The 15,000-nt window shown below is 38.8% G+C and overlaps 1 long non-coding RNA gene across 1 annotated transcript in view; it reads left to right on the top strand.

Annotated features, from left to right (window-relative positions):
• Positions 1–15,000, top strand: part of LOC128247615 (uncharacterized) — a 49,785-nt gene that overhangs the window by 31,535 nt on the left and 3,250 nt on the right. The window contains exon 2 of the long non-coding RNA XR_016241335.1: positions 5,302–5,617. This is a non-coding gene — a long non-coding RNA (uncharacterized LOC128247615). The remainder of the gene's footprint in view (positions 1–5,301; positions 5,618–15,000) is intronic.

The following is a 15,000-nucleotide window of genomic DNA, read 5'->3' as shown; positions in this document are numbered from 1 at the left end:
CAGGCACACAAAAACACACACACACACACACACACACACACACACACACACACACACACACACACACACACATACGACGGGCTTCTTTCAGTTTCCGTCTACCAAATCCACTCACAAAGCTTTGGTCGGCCCGAGGCTATAATAGAAGACGCCCAACATTCCACGCAGGTAAATAAAATGTGCACCAGTCAAGTTTTGAGGAGAGGGGGAACTCGATTCATAGACCCCAGTACTGGGGTTTGCACTTCATCTCAAAAACTGCTGGCCTAGTGCTAAAATTTAAAATCAATATTTATGAAGCATACAGTGATGGAACCAACGACCAAATTGTAGCTTTGGGGACAACGAGCCTTGAAATGCGACGTAGCGGTGTTGGTGTGACAATGTAATGTATGTTAACCATTTAAAACAGCGGAACGTTTCCTCCAGGCGCGGAAGGTGGGGGAGAGGGAGGAAAAGAAAGAGAGCAGGAGGAAGGAAAAAGGAGAGAGAGAAAGAGAGAGAGAGAAAGAAAGAGTAGGAACAAGAAGAAGAAGAATCAATGTCAATATTAGGCTATTGGGGGAGGGGAAGGAAAAAGGAGAGAGATAGAGAGAGAGAGAGGGAGAGGGAGAGAGAGAGAGAGGGAGAGAGGGAGAGAGAGAGAGAGTGAGAGAGAGAGAGAGAGAGAAAGAGAGAGAGAGAGAGAGAAAGAAAGAGTAGCAGCAAGAAGAAGAAGAATCAATGTCAATACTGGGCTGGTATTTTTAATTATCATCCTCGAAGGTACAAAAGGCGAAGCTGACCGCTGAGGAATTTGAACACAGAGGGCAAAAGAGCCGGACAAAGTGCTCTGAATTGCTCTAACGCTCATTGCTAATTCACCATTCTGTGACTGAAAGGCAACGAATTGGCAGAATAGTTAGAAGGTCAGTAATTCGTTCTGGCTTTCGTTGCTTTTACCTCAAAGGTCACCGAGGTCAAACATTGCTTTTCATCTCTTGGAGGTTAATAAACAAAGTAGCTGTCCAGTTTTCAAGTTCTTTGTTTCTTTGTTTGTTTGTTTGTTTCTTTCTTTCTTTCCTTCCTTCCTTCCTTCCTTCCTTCCTTCGTTCCTTCTTTCTTTCTTTCTTTCTTTCTTTCTTTCTTTCTTTCTTTCTTTCTTTCTTTCTTTCTTTCTTGTTTACTGATCATGCTATTCGCTCTTTTCAGTTATCTAATACTTTCCTGATTATTCTGACCGTGCCAAGAAAGCAAACATTTTGTAACAGTTCTACTGGGCACTCTATTCCAGTTTCCTTTACATTCCTCTTGATGCGTCCTGACACGGTCCCCAAGCCCAAATAATTGGCACTATCTTCACCTTCTTCATTTTCCATAGCCGGGCTATTTCGGACTTAAGAGGGTTGCATTTATTTATTTTTTCGTCTTCTTTCTTGACTATTCGTGAGTCAAAGGAGCATGTAACATCAACTATATAGTACATGTGGTGCATTTGTCGACCACCACTAGGTCCGGTCTGTTAAGCTCTTGCACCTGATCTGTTTGGATTGGGAAATCCCAGAGGACTTTGCAAGTCTCCGATTCCGCCACTCTCTGCGATTTGTGCTCATACCACGTCTTGACTCTCTTTAGCCCCTACTTTTCACTGGTCTACTTCCTCCTCCTTGCTCTATTATCTACTGATGCTGTATTAGGATGACAGCTATGTTCAGTCTGCATCTTTACTGATCCATTGTCGAGCGAGAGGCCTTCTCTTAAAGGTTCAGCTTCATTTTTGCTGTTACAACCAGAGTTCTTCCGAAACTCCTGTCTCTCATAAACTGAGGTAAGGTAACATTCATCACCATCGTCATCACTTCTATTATTTTCTGACATCTGAAAGTTTCAAGCAACTTTCTATCGCATCATTTGTTGCCCCGTTGTACTGGTGAGGTCGTGTGTACTGCATTTTTTTTTTTGGGGGGGGATATTGCATTGTATCAGTACGTTTTGTTATGGGGTTTTGTTTGAGTCTTCTGTTGTATCAGCTTTTATATAGTGTATTTATTTGTGTAGCAGGTTGTGTTCTGTCGGGTATCGACCTTCTATAGTACATGTTGTGGGTTTTGTTCATTTTGTTGTGTATTTACAGTATGAATTTATTCTTGTATATTTTTGGAGGGGTGTTGCATAGTAGTGTGTGTGTATGTGTGTAACTCCTAAATCAACTATTTTATAGCATCTATGATTATCCGTCCGCCGTTGTTTTGTTTGGTTTTGTTATGGGTTCCGTTAATTATTATTATTATTATTATTATTATTATTATTATTATTATTATTATTATTATTATTATTATTATTATTATTATCACTTTCATGATCATCTTTCAATTCCGTTTCCTTTTCTTACCGAGTGCCTTCCTGACACCCAGGGCAGAGAAACGCACTGTATACATTTGTAGGCTATATAAAATAATAACATCAGATTGTTCATTTACAGAGTCTTGTGATCGAAAAAAAAAATGGGAAGAAAGACAGAAAGAAAAAGTTAAAATATAAAAGTAAACAAAGAAAATAAAGGGCAAAAAAAAGGAAAGAAAATTCACAGCAGCAATACTCTTCTCAATACGTGTGACGTACCAACTAATAAAATCTTTTGCACTTCCTGCATGGATGGTAATCCAGGGGTCATTCTAAATAATTTTCAGTTCACTTTTTGATCATTCCAATTGTGACTGTCTTGAGATGTCATGTTTGCTCCTACTACTGTGTGGTATTATTAGATGTCGTTTAGTTTCGAGTTATTATCATTATTATTATTATTATTATTATTGTTGTTGTTGTTGTTGTTATTAATTTTGTTATTGTTATTTCTTTTGAACACGACCCTACTGTCCCTTGTGTTGTATTGCCCTTCTTTGTTTTGTGTTCGGTCCTTGTGGTCAATAAAGAAAGCATTTTTTTTGTTACTGATTTAATTATTTTATCATTGCATTATATGTAAACCACCACATTTTATGTCTGTGTTTGTATTGTTCCTCCTCATCCTTCGCCCTGGTGGTATATAAATGAAATCATCATCATCATCATTATTATTATTATTATTATTGTTCAGTAGTTTTATTTTTATAACGTGCTTTCACTTCACTACCGAGCGCAGCTCTGTGTGCCTTGGGTATGTGCTGTGGTTTGCTGTGATGCTCTTATGGTTACTGTATTGAAAGTGTTTTGCGTAGGATGTGTGCAGTGCCCGGTAGTGCAATTTTCTGTATGTTCTATATATTTGTAAGTCCTGGTGTTTTTGTTATGTATTTGTCTGAATATTTTTTTATTATACCTAAGGCGCCTACTATGATAGGAATTGTTTCTGTTTTTAGATTCCACATTCGAGGTACATCTATTTCCAGGTCTTTATTATTATTATTTGTCTCTCTAGACCTGTTGTATCTATGAACTACATTAACCAACATTTAATGCTGCCGCTCATGTTTTTTAAACGTATTGTGTGCTTTGAAGCAGATTTGGATGCTATTTCTAACAGATCGGACAATGACGAGTATCCTATGTTTGTTCCGATTCTTGATTTATTTAACATCGAGCATTATAGGATAATCACCAAGTTTCCTGTAGCAACCATTACTATTGTGGTTGTCTGTTCCAACCCCAAGCTATACAGCAGCCCTTGCTATCGTCATCTCCCTCTCTCTCATCCGTTTCTCTGTATGGGTGTGTCACGATTAACTTATGTTGTCACTGTTTTTCTTTAAAACATGAAGGATTTTTAATGTAAGGAAAGAAAGGAAGGCAAACAGCGGCTGAGAAGGAAGAATTTAAAACAGCAACACGGCAATAAAAGCGAACAAATCTTAATAGAGAACGCGAGTGCATTTATTTAGGCGTGCTTGCATGGCCGTATGTGTTTGTGAATAATATGTATGTATGTACGAGTATGGCGTGTGAACGAGTTGACAATGAAGAATGAATGGAAAATGTATAATGACGACCAATGTGGGAGGAGAAGGAGAGAAAGATGAGGGGAATATTGTAGAAAAGGTCTGTCGAAGCGTATGAACGCTTCTTCGTACAAATGTCTATGAATGCATTTCCCGCCGTACTACTGCGTACATATGTAAGCGTGCGTATGCGTGTGTGTAAATGCGTATGTGTATGGTTGTGCGCGCGCGCGCGTGAGTGTGTGTGTGCGTGTGTGTATGCGTGCGTGCGTGTGTGTGTGTGTATATGCGTATTTGTTCTTTGTCAGATGGATCGATGTCTGTTGTTAATACCGTTGGCTGCTGATGTGGTGAAGATTGGTATGTAAAGTTTAACGAAGAGGTTAAATGTAGGGGGCTTGGGTTAGTGGGTTGACGCTCGGAGAGGTTGATGGGGGCTACATTCTTTAATGGATGTGTCATTGCTGGTTCCAGGCGAATATTTGATCCAACAATTATATCCAGCTAAGTTTTCTGTTCTTTCTTTCTTTCGTTTTTTTGTTTTTTTTTGTGCTGTTGTCGTGCTGTTTAAATTCATTCGTTCGGACCTTTGGGGGAACTGTCATTTAATTATTCCCTAATACGAAACTTAATTTCAACCAGGCTAGTTGCTGCTGCTGCTGCTGCTGCTACCACTACTACTACTACTACTACTACTACTACTACTACTACTACTACTACTACTACTACTACATCTGCTGCTGCTGTTAGTACTGCAGCCGCCACAATCACTACCGCCACCGCCACTGCCACCATCACCGCCGCCGCTGCTGCTACTGCTGCTGCTACTGTTGCTGCTACTACTACTACTACTACTACTACTACTACTACTACTACTACTACATCTGCTGCTGCTGTTAGTACTGCAGCCGCCACAATCACTACCGCCACCGCCACTGCCACCGCCACTGCCACCATCACCGCCGCCGCCGCTGCTACTGCTGCTGCTACTACTACTACTACTACTACTACTACTACTACTTTAACCCGCGTTGGTTATTTTCTCCCCTACTGCTACCATCACTACCACTACCACCACCACCATCATCACACTACCACCACCACCACCACAACCACTACCACAACTCACAATCTCTTACCACTCACAACCTCCCACTACTCACAACCATTCACCACTCATCACCACCCACCACCACCACCACCACCATCACCATCAACACCACTATTGTGTTGATGTCCCCGTAATTATAATGTAAAAGATTAAATAATACATCGCTATTGATTTTATATTTTAGATTTGCTTGTTGCTACTTCCACTCAATCACTCAGCCACTGTCACTCACAGTTACTCAGTTACTTGTTTATCACTCATTTCTCCTACCATTAGGTCACCCGTTCATTCACAGCCTCACTCTCATCACAATGCGAAATGTCATCCTTGTACGACAGTAGCGAGAGGGATTCACAAATTTGGATGAGCAACAAAACTTTGGAACAACTCACAAGAGTACCTCCCCTACAACCGTTTATGGTATCAGAAGTCTTTGATAGATCCACAAATCCAGTGAACACGTTTCAATGTTCTTTCACTTAACATGAAGCTGGCTTGTAAAGATCACTTCAGCTGAGTTTCGGCCACTGTCAAAGCCCGACTCTAGTAGGGCTTTGATGCTGATTGAACTAGTCTTTTCCCGGTAATGAAGGTAAGTGTTGTAACCTAAATATTTATTTGAATAAAGCGACGAGCTGGCCGAATCGTTTGCATACCGGACAAAATGATTAGCCGCCTTTCGTCCGTCTTTACGTTCTGAGTTCAAATGCCGCCGAAGTCGGCTTTGTCTTTCATCCTTTCAATTTCAATAAAATAAGTACCTGTAATCGACTTACCCCACTCCCAAAATCTTTGGCTTTGTGCCAAAGTTTGAAACCAATATTCATTTGAGTAAACAGATCTGTCTCCCTTGTTTTCTGTCACCTTTTCAATCCTGAGGTATGTACTCCTAGTTCAACGTCTATGTGACTTAGTAATATCCTGCGTAAAGGTAACTAACACTCGGTATAGAGGTAATTGACCTCCTTAAGATCTCTGCTGGAAGGCTGTACTGTGTAAATTCTTTGTTTTTTCAACATTTTCATGGCAAAACTTACCTCGGCAAAGGTCGGTAACTCTTCAAAATTCCCTAATAAAGTTGAGAGAATCTAGTTTAGAAGTTGGCTATTAACACCGGCTTTATTGCTGTCTGTTCTTTCAGCAGAACTTTTCAGACCGATGAACGGACTGGTGTTGTGGAATTATGTCTACGGCTACAGAAAATATTTATAGCAACATATGAATTGTGCATACCATGTCTATCTGCTTGCATCTGGATTTCTCGCGCTTTTGCAAGCCATACTTCATTTCTTTTGGGACATGAAGAATTCGCCATTACATTTTTATAGTGTGTGATTATGCAGACTTGCTCTATGAGACTTCAACAAGTCCTTCATGAGTCTTCCAATTGTGCTGAAGTTCTCATCGAACCATTGCTAATTGTTTTTCTCTCGTATACTCTGTTTTCATCAACCGTATCAGAACTATCGATCTTACAGCAGTTGATGTTTGGTGCTTTTCAACGTTGCAATAGCTACACATACAATCTGATTTTTGTCAGTATCTTAATTTCGTCTGCCCCAACACTCAACTCTCTTCACTGCACAGATAAATAAAATATCCTTGAGGTCTACTCACATAAACAACGTGTAGTATACCGAAAATATAAAATAAACAACTAAAATAAAGAACAAGATTGTATAACATGTACAAATTAATACATTTCTAAAGCAGGGTCTGTTTGATCGCTATTAAGCCACTTAAAATTCTGATAACTCTTAAAATACTGTATATATTATACTGTACCGCGCATAGGATGAAAAAAATAAAAAGTGAAGAAAAGAACATAATTTTATTTAAGAGATACAGGTACAAAATAATACACTTTTGAAGCAAAGTATGTTTGATCTTTATTAGTCCACTGAAAAACACCATGTCCACGTCAGCAGTCTACGACCGATGTAAAGTTTCTCGTTTGTCCATTAATTTAGGCACTTCACTGTCACTGTAAAATTTAAGTATCCGTTCTTTCTGTTTCTTGATATCATAGACAGTAGAAATACTAACACCATATTCCTCACTCAAAATCCGTGTTGAAGCACCTTTATCGAGTCTCTTAAGTAACTCTACTTTCTTCGCTATGCTGAGCGTTAAATGTTTTCTTTTCGGGTTTCCGCTAGCAAGCTGCCCTTATGCTAGCTTTTTCGGCATGGTAATAACTAAAAATTATAAATTAAGACAAATAACTACTTAGCTGTAAGAAAGGGCGTCCACACAGCAGCAGTCACACAAGAACTGGCGTCGTGTGACGCATATACCACGGAAACAAAAACAAAGCGGCCTCGCGGCGAACTACTACAGCCTGCGAAATTCAAAGCTAGCCAGTTTCAAAAATAGCCGGATTTCTGGATTCCGGATAAGAGGTTCGATACCTGTATAAGATCCAGTGTTTGTATCTAATTTATCCATAAAATCTTGTATCTATTTTTTATGCTGAAAGATAGTGAGGTCGTACTTAGAGATACAAATGTGTTGCCATTCATTTATATCACTCGTCAGGATGACTTTGTCTTGTTTTTAGATTTAATATCTGACAGAAGCAGTTTTTGTTCTATCAGATGGCAAAATCTCTATCAAAGGCACTCGTTAACATGCAAGCAAGAAGAATATAAAGTGACATTAGCCACACATAGATGTCAACCTGTGTCTCAGTTTAGGCAGTAGAGTGATCATCACAGCAAAGCCAACGCTATGTTGATGATGTCTAGCCACCATCTTCATTAAAAGAACCAGTTCCTACTGTTATTGAGTAAGCTGTATGAGCGTTGTAGCGTCTCAGCTTTCTAACTATGGGAGATGTTCGAAGGCTAGGGTTGATTTACCATCACCAAACAGTATTCGATATTCCATGGTAGAAGCCTGAGCAGTACATTATGTTTCTGTTACGTCTTCTGTGTTGTATGCCATGGGAGGTAGATGTTTTAGCTAATAACTGAAAAAAAGTGAATGATTTTAGTTAATAACTAAACAGAGTGAATGATTTTTAGGCATCGATTGAAGGAAGCAGCGATATCCCTAGTATCTCAGGAGTTGGCGGTTTCCATTCAATACTATCTGCTAACGACTGATATCCTTTGCCTCTGACCTGTTGAGTTCTGACTAGAAACTTCCATCACTTTCTAACCTACTTCTGTTGCCAGACTTGGTAGCGATCTAAAATTTACGTGGCAGGATATTTACACAATGAAGCTGTATATTAGCATTGAGCTTTTTTCGAGCATCTAACTTCACTATGAAGGGAAGAGCCGAGACGACCAGTGCCTTCTCAAAATTGCTGCGGCCTGAGAGAAATCCAATCCTAACCTACATCCACCTCTGGTTGACCCGCAAAGCTTGATTTTCTATCTGGACACACCTCTGTAGGTTTTTACCTTCCTGCATTTAGTTACAAGACAGTGGGGGAGTAGTTAATAAATGCCAGATTATATTCACCTGGATGGGCCTTAAAACGGTGTCTCTAGAATTCATGACTACGCCAAGATCCCCTCCCTGTCAAATTAGCATGGAAGTACAAAATATCAAGATACTGTACGTAGCTCCGAGAGAGGTCTTGGTGAACAAAGAATTCTATACTTATAGGGAATACTTACTCATTAGGATGCTTCTCAGTTCAGAATATGATCTTATAAACATTGAGCTGTAACCAATCGGAGACTCACGATACACTTGTCCTCAACTAATAAGTGTTTTGGCAGGTGGTGCTTTAACGTAGTAGCTTGGCCTACAAGAAATAGCAGGTAATTTCACTTAGATTACACTGCGCCGTCTGGAAAAGGTACTCCTTGATACACAAGGCTCGAGAGAAGGACAAGCGTGGTCATGGCGTGGAATGCTTTTCATCATCATAAAACTGCCCATCAGGACAGACATAGGGCTGAACCACCACCGCCACCACCACCACCACCACCACCACCACCACCACCACCACAACAACAACAACAACAACAACAACAACAACAACAACAACAACAACAACAACAACAACACATTACTGCTCTAAACGCATCACATCACCTATAAACACACACGCACACACAAAAACTCAGACACACTCACATACACACATGCTCACATGCACACACATACACATGCACACACACACGAAATAGGAACCGTAGTAAAACAAAAAAATAAATATACAGATAAATACATATTTAGTGAGTCAGGTCATTTTGACTCACATGCTGCTACTACTACTATTACTACTACTACTACTACTACTACTACTACTACTACTACTACTACTACTACTACTACTACTACTACTAGCTATTAGTTGTTGTCAATGTAGTTATCATTAATTTAGGATTGTAAATAACCGCCACAATAACAAAAGACAAACAAACCAGACGGCAAACACAGAAACGCCCCGAATATAGCCGCCATCTTAAAATGAAATTAGAGATGAAAATGGTAACATTTTTGTCAACAGTGCTGGATTTCTGTGATTTTGTTTGTTTGCTTCTTTTGCTTCCTTCCTTCTTTATTTTCTTTTTGTCTTTCTTTATTTCTTTAATTTGTGATAAAAGAAATAAAATATTCAACATTCCACAGGCATATTTTTGTTTGAGAAATGTAGATAAAAGTAGAAAAGGAGTGTGTATGTGAGTGAGTTAGTGTGTGTGTGTGCGTGTGTGTTCACGCGCGCGCGAGTATGTGAGTGTGCACACGCGCGTGTATATATTTATGTATGTATATATATATATATAGGAAAAGAGGCAGTTATTATTATATAATATATAATATATAGACATTGTTTGAAGGGATGTACAGGTTTTGTATATTAAGAAAAAGGAGGTAGTCAGATATATATATATATATATATATATATATATATATATATATATATATATATATATATATATATATATATATGCAGAGAGAGAGAGAGAAGGGAGCGGGAAAGTGAAAGAGAAAAAGAAAGGAAGAAAGAAAGATAGATAGATACATAAATAGATAGTCACAAAAGGACAAAACAGGGAGGGAAACGAAGAGATTAGTTTACATTTAAGCATGAGAGAAAAGTGGATTATTGTGAGTTTGTGCTGACCTGTATGAGTCAGATAATAAGAGAAATGCAATTGTCACTTAGGTATTTGTTTCGTCAGACAGGCGCCCAGCTCACTACATGACCGGTCAATCAGTTATTTTCCGTGTTTGTCACTGAATGCAGACGTTGAAATTGAAAATACAACGAACGTTGGTTGTATGGGTGCTCTCCTGAGATTTTTTTTTTTATCATTGATATGTGTGTGTGTGTGTGTGTGCATGCGCGAACGCAGGTGTGTGTGTGTGTGTGTGTGTGTGTGTGTGTGTGTGTGTGTGTGTGTTTGTGTTTGTCTCTTCCTACTGCTTGACAACCGGTGTTAGTTTTTTTAGGTCTCCGTAATGTAGCGGTTTGACAGAAAAGTTTGATAGGGTAAATACCAGACTAAGAGGAAGAAGAAGAAGAAGAACACAGAATTACGTTCGTTTTGTTCCACTAAATCCTTCGAAACGATGCCTAAGTATGGTCGCAGTTCAATAAATGAAACAAATATAAGACATACCACATTCTGGACATAGTAATTTAGATTTAAAAAGACTGGAGGATGGCGGTATAGAACGTTAAAGTAGCTAATGATGCTTATCGAAACCCTTTCTATAAAACAAAGTATCAAACAAGTTTTGGCTTGACTTAGTCAACTACATCATTGATTCCAAAGAATTTCTGTTTCTAAGCAACAATGTTGCGTTAATGTATTCAGTATTCACATGCCAGCGTGTGATAATGGGAATAATTGTTTCTTAAGGCTTCCTGTTTTGTATATTTGAATGAGGAATTTCAAACACATCCAAGAATAACTATTTCCAACAATTGGTTATCTATTGGAAGCAGTTTACCAGTTGAAATCAGTTCCTCTTTCAGATTGATGTCGAGACGTTAGCAGCCAAAACAATTCGAAGAATTGAACTTCATAAATATTCTACACTTATCGTAATGATTCATAAGGCTAGCGTTTATTTCTATAATTTATGTGAAAATTAAGTAGACGGAAAATAGAGATGTTTCTACAATCGTATGGCTGTGTCGTTAAGATGTTCGCATAGCAATCACATGGTTCCTAGTTCGAACCCATTGTACGGATTCTTAGGTAAGTGTTTTTTTTTCCATAGCCTCGGGTCAGTATAAGACTTGTAATGAAACAGGTGAGATGGAAACTGTGAAAGCCCGTTCATGAACTTGTTCTGAGGTGGTAAACTTCATCCGTCACCCCATTTAACACCATCATGGACTAGTCCATTCTGTTGGAAGCATACAGACCAGATCTACAATCTAAGATATCTCGGTGCACTGCTTTCTTCTTCTTGGAAGCTTCTTCGCAGTCACTCGCGTTGCTCGATATAGCAGCCAAATCTCTCTTAAATCACATGTCATCGTCTTATAAAACGGAACACAGTAGAAATGTAGGTTTAGGTACATTGTATCTGAATAGAAGAAGGATTAGCTACGACCGGGTTATCTCTGATCACAAGTTTTTTCACTCAAGATTAGCCAGCAGCAGTAGTAGCAGCAGCAGTTAGTCAGGTATCCTTCGCTCTTTTCCCTTCCTCATTGACGATGGTAGCCTCACTTACTGGAAGAACCGAAGTTTTGAGGCCAGAGTTAGATGAAGAACAACTGTTACCTTAAACACCGCAACAATGGTGCGTCATCTCGAGCTTTCTATTTTCTCTCAAGAAATTAAAACATAGTAGGAGGCTGACTGTGAACTAATTCAGATTTCCACCATCTCCAAGGACAGCTTCCTTGGCCATCTCCTAGGACAGCTTCCTTGGCCATCTCCTAGATCAGACTAGCAACTATATTAAATAGAGCCTTTTTTTGTATCATTTAATTGTAAAAATAGTATTTAACACGAAATAGATGTAAGCAAATTTAAGTAAACTATTCTTTTAGAACAAGGGTAATAGGAGAAAATGCAGGTTTTCAACACTGTTTTATTATTCTTTTTAGCTTTTATATTATGATAAACCAAAAAAAGAAAAAAAAAAGAAAAGAAAGAGAGAAAAAAATAGTGTCTCCTTGTGGGGCCTCATGCACGTGCCCATTTTGCTTAATGGTTAATGCAACCCTGCATGAAATGGAGAGGTATAAGTGGATAAAAGTACAAGACAGCCTGTCAGCGAAGATATGTCAGCTGCAATGTACTATAGTGTTTGCAGTGAATTACACCGTCCGAGATAAAATCATACTCGTGAATAGATAAAACACTAACAGTGCAGCTGGTTTATTGGATTTATAATAATTTGGAATAGTATGACGTCCAAAACACAGATCGTTGACGAAGTTGATAAAAATGTTGAAATAATATGACAGCAATAACATTCCTCGCTGACGATAATGTTGTCGGTGAGCTGGTAGAAACGTGAGCACGCCGAGCTAAATGCTCAGTGGCATTTCGTCCGACTTTACGTTATCAGTTCAAATTCCACTGAAGTATCAGTTGTGCGCTGGGGTCGACGTATTCTATAAGCTCACTCCCTCGAAATCGCTGGTCTTGTACTAAAATTCGAAACCAGTAATATTGGTAAATCTTTCGTAGCCCGAGAAAGACGGTTCTGTAATTTGTTGCTGAACAACCAGCACAAATGATTTGTTTATCGTGATCAAATGCATGTGCTGCACATTAGCTCACTCCCTCCATAAAAATCGACATTACCTGAAATGGTGCGCGGCGTATCACACATCAGATGTTGAAGTGACCGCAGAGCAACGTAAAATGAAGCGTTTTGTTCAACAACACAACTCATCACCCGGTTCAGGAATTGAAACCACGATCTCGTGATTGCAACACTCTAATCACTAAGCCATGCACCCTTCACGCTTAATGTTGAAATAATATAGCACCCATAATACAGCTGGTTGACAGGATTGATAATAGTTCTTTCTATTATAGGCACAAGGCTGACATTTTTAGGACGTAGCTTGTCGATCACATCAACGCCAGTGCTTGACTTGTATTTATCTTATCGACTCCGGAAGAATGAAATAAAAGGTAAAATCCACTCGGTGGAATTTGAAAACAGCTAATGTTTGAAATAATATAACACCTATAACACAACTGGTAAACTGGATTGCCCAATAATGTTGAAGTATCGTTCTAATAATCGTTTCTACTGGAGACACAGAGCCTCAAATTTGTGAGGAGGGGACTAGTCGATTACATCAGCCCCAGTGTTTCACTTGTACTTAATTTATCGACTCCGAAAAGATGAAGGGCAAAGCCGACTTCGGTGGAATTTGAACTCAGAATGTAACGTCGGAGGAAATACCGTTAAGCATTTCGTCCAACGTGCTAACGAGTCTGCCAGCTCGCCACCTTAAGTATCGTTCCAATAATAACAATTTCTAAGTTTGGCACAAAGACATGAACTTGTTACTGCAGCTATTTTTTTAAACTCTGTGATCAAAGTCAATATAGCCGGAGCCATCTTGTCTTTTATTCAGGTTCCGTGTACCTTGGACTACAATCCTCAAACGTGTCCTGATTTTTCAACAGTCGGGTGTAGTTTGAGGAAACTTTTGGTCGACTCGCAGTCAGAAAGTTATAGATAGGGAATCGATAAAGATCATGGGTCTGAAAGTTATTTTATCGATTCTGTGCTGACGAAGGATAAACACCTCCACCCATAGAATTTGAACTCAAATGCAAAGGTAGGAAATAACGTAGGATCGTGAACTATTTCTACCAGCCCACCACATGGACCTCTCTGATAATAAGCCGCAAATGTATTCCAACGAAGATTTTCCTCTTTTGAAGAGATTTAGCAGGTTTAGAGGTAATATTTGTAAAGAAAGCAGTTTGTGTATGTTTGCGCATGGGAAGGTGATGGGGGAAGAGAACAGGCCAGTGCATGTCTGAGGTAATCAGTAAGTCCTCTGGTGCACTTGCCTTGACTACTACTACTACTACTACTACTACTACTACTACTACTACTACTACTACTACTACTGCAGCGGTTGCTACTGCTGCGGCTGCTACTGCTGCAGCTGCTACTGCTGCGGCTGTTACTGCTGTGGCTGCTACTGCTGCTGCTTTTGCTACTGCTGCTGCTACTACTACTACTACTACTACTACGTTGAAGTTTGTCGTCGTAACGTTCGGGTCGTTGGAGTGTCTCCTTTGTTACAAAATGAAGGTATTGGCATCGTTGTTACCGCCATCGTTCTTTAGTTTTTTACCTTTTAAATTCTGTTGTGAATGTTGTTGCTATTGTTGCTAATGTTGATTTCATTGCCCCTACCACAGCCTTTTGTTATTGTTATTGTTGGTTTTTGTTTCTACTTAGTCGGAGAGATCAATTTCAACTTCCATTATAGCATCCATTTTCATCTGTTTTTTCATTAATATACACAGTATTTTTTATAAATCTTTGTTATGATTCCAACGACCGTTTCCTCCACCCCTCACTCACCCTGCTATCAACTGTCGTTTCAACTTTGATTTCATCTAATATTTCTTGACACCATAGCTGTTCCTTACATGATTTTGTTCTTCAAATATTTTTATATTTCGTTTATGTTTCTCTGTTTATTTTGAATTCTTCTCGCGGATAAAATATTTTACTGTCGAGACAAAAACTAAAATCCCTCTAAGAAAAGTTCATTATGACAACATGTCAATATTTGGTTTGTAATCAGTGCAAATATTCTTAATTTAATATTACATTGTTCTTGATATGCTTTTTTTAATGTTGTTTTAGTTTAAAAGATTGGAGCCGTCTCCATCTTAAACAATAATAATCCCTTTTCCACTCAACATCTCTAGTTTGTTGTTGATTTTCTATATTTCTTTTGTTTTTGGTCATAAGTTTCGTTTCAGCTTAGATGTTTATAAAACTTTCAAATTATAGTTTATGAACACAACAGCAGCAACATCATTATCATCATCA

This window comes from Octopus bimaculoides, chromosome 4 (genome assembly GCF_046866305.1).
Source record: "Octopus bimaculoides isolate indiv1 chromosome 4, ASM4686630v1, whole genome shotgun sequence".
NCBI classification, from domain to species: domain Eukaryota; kingdom Metazoa; phylum Mollusca; class Cephalopoda; order Octopoda; family Octopodidae; genus Octopus; species Octopus bimaculoides.
This window is presented reverse-complemented; position numbering and strand designations above follow the sequence as displayed.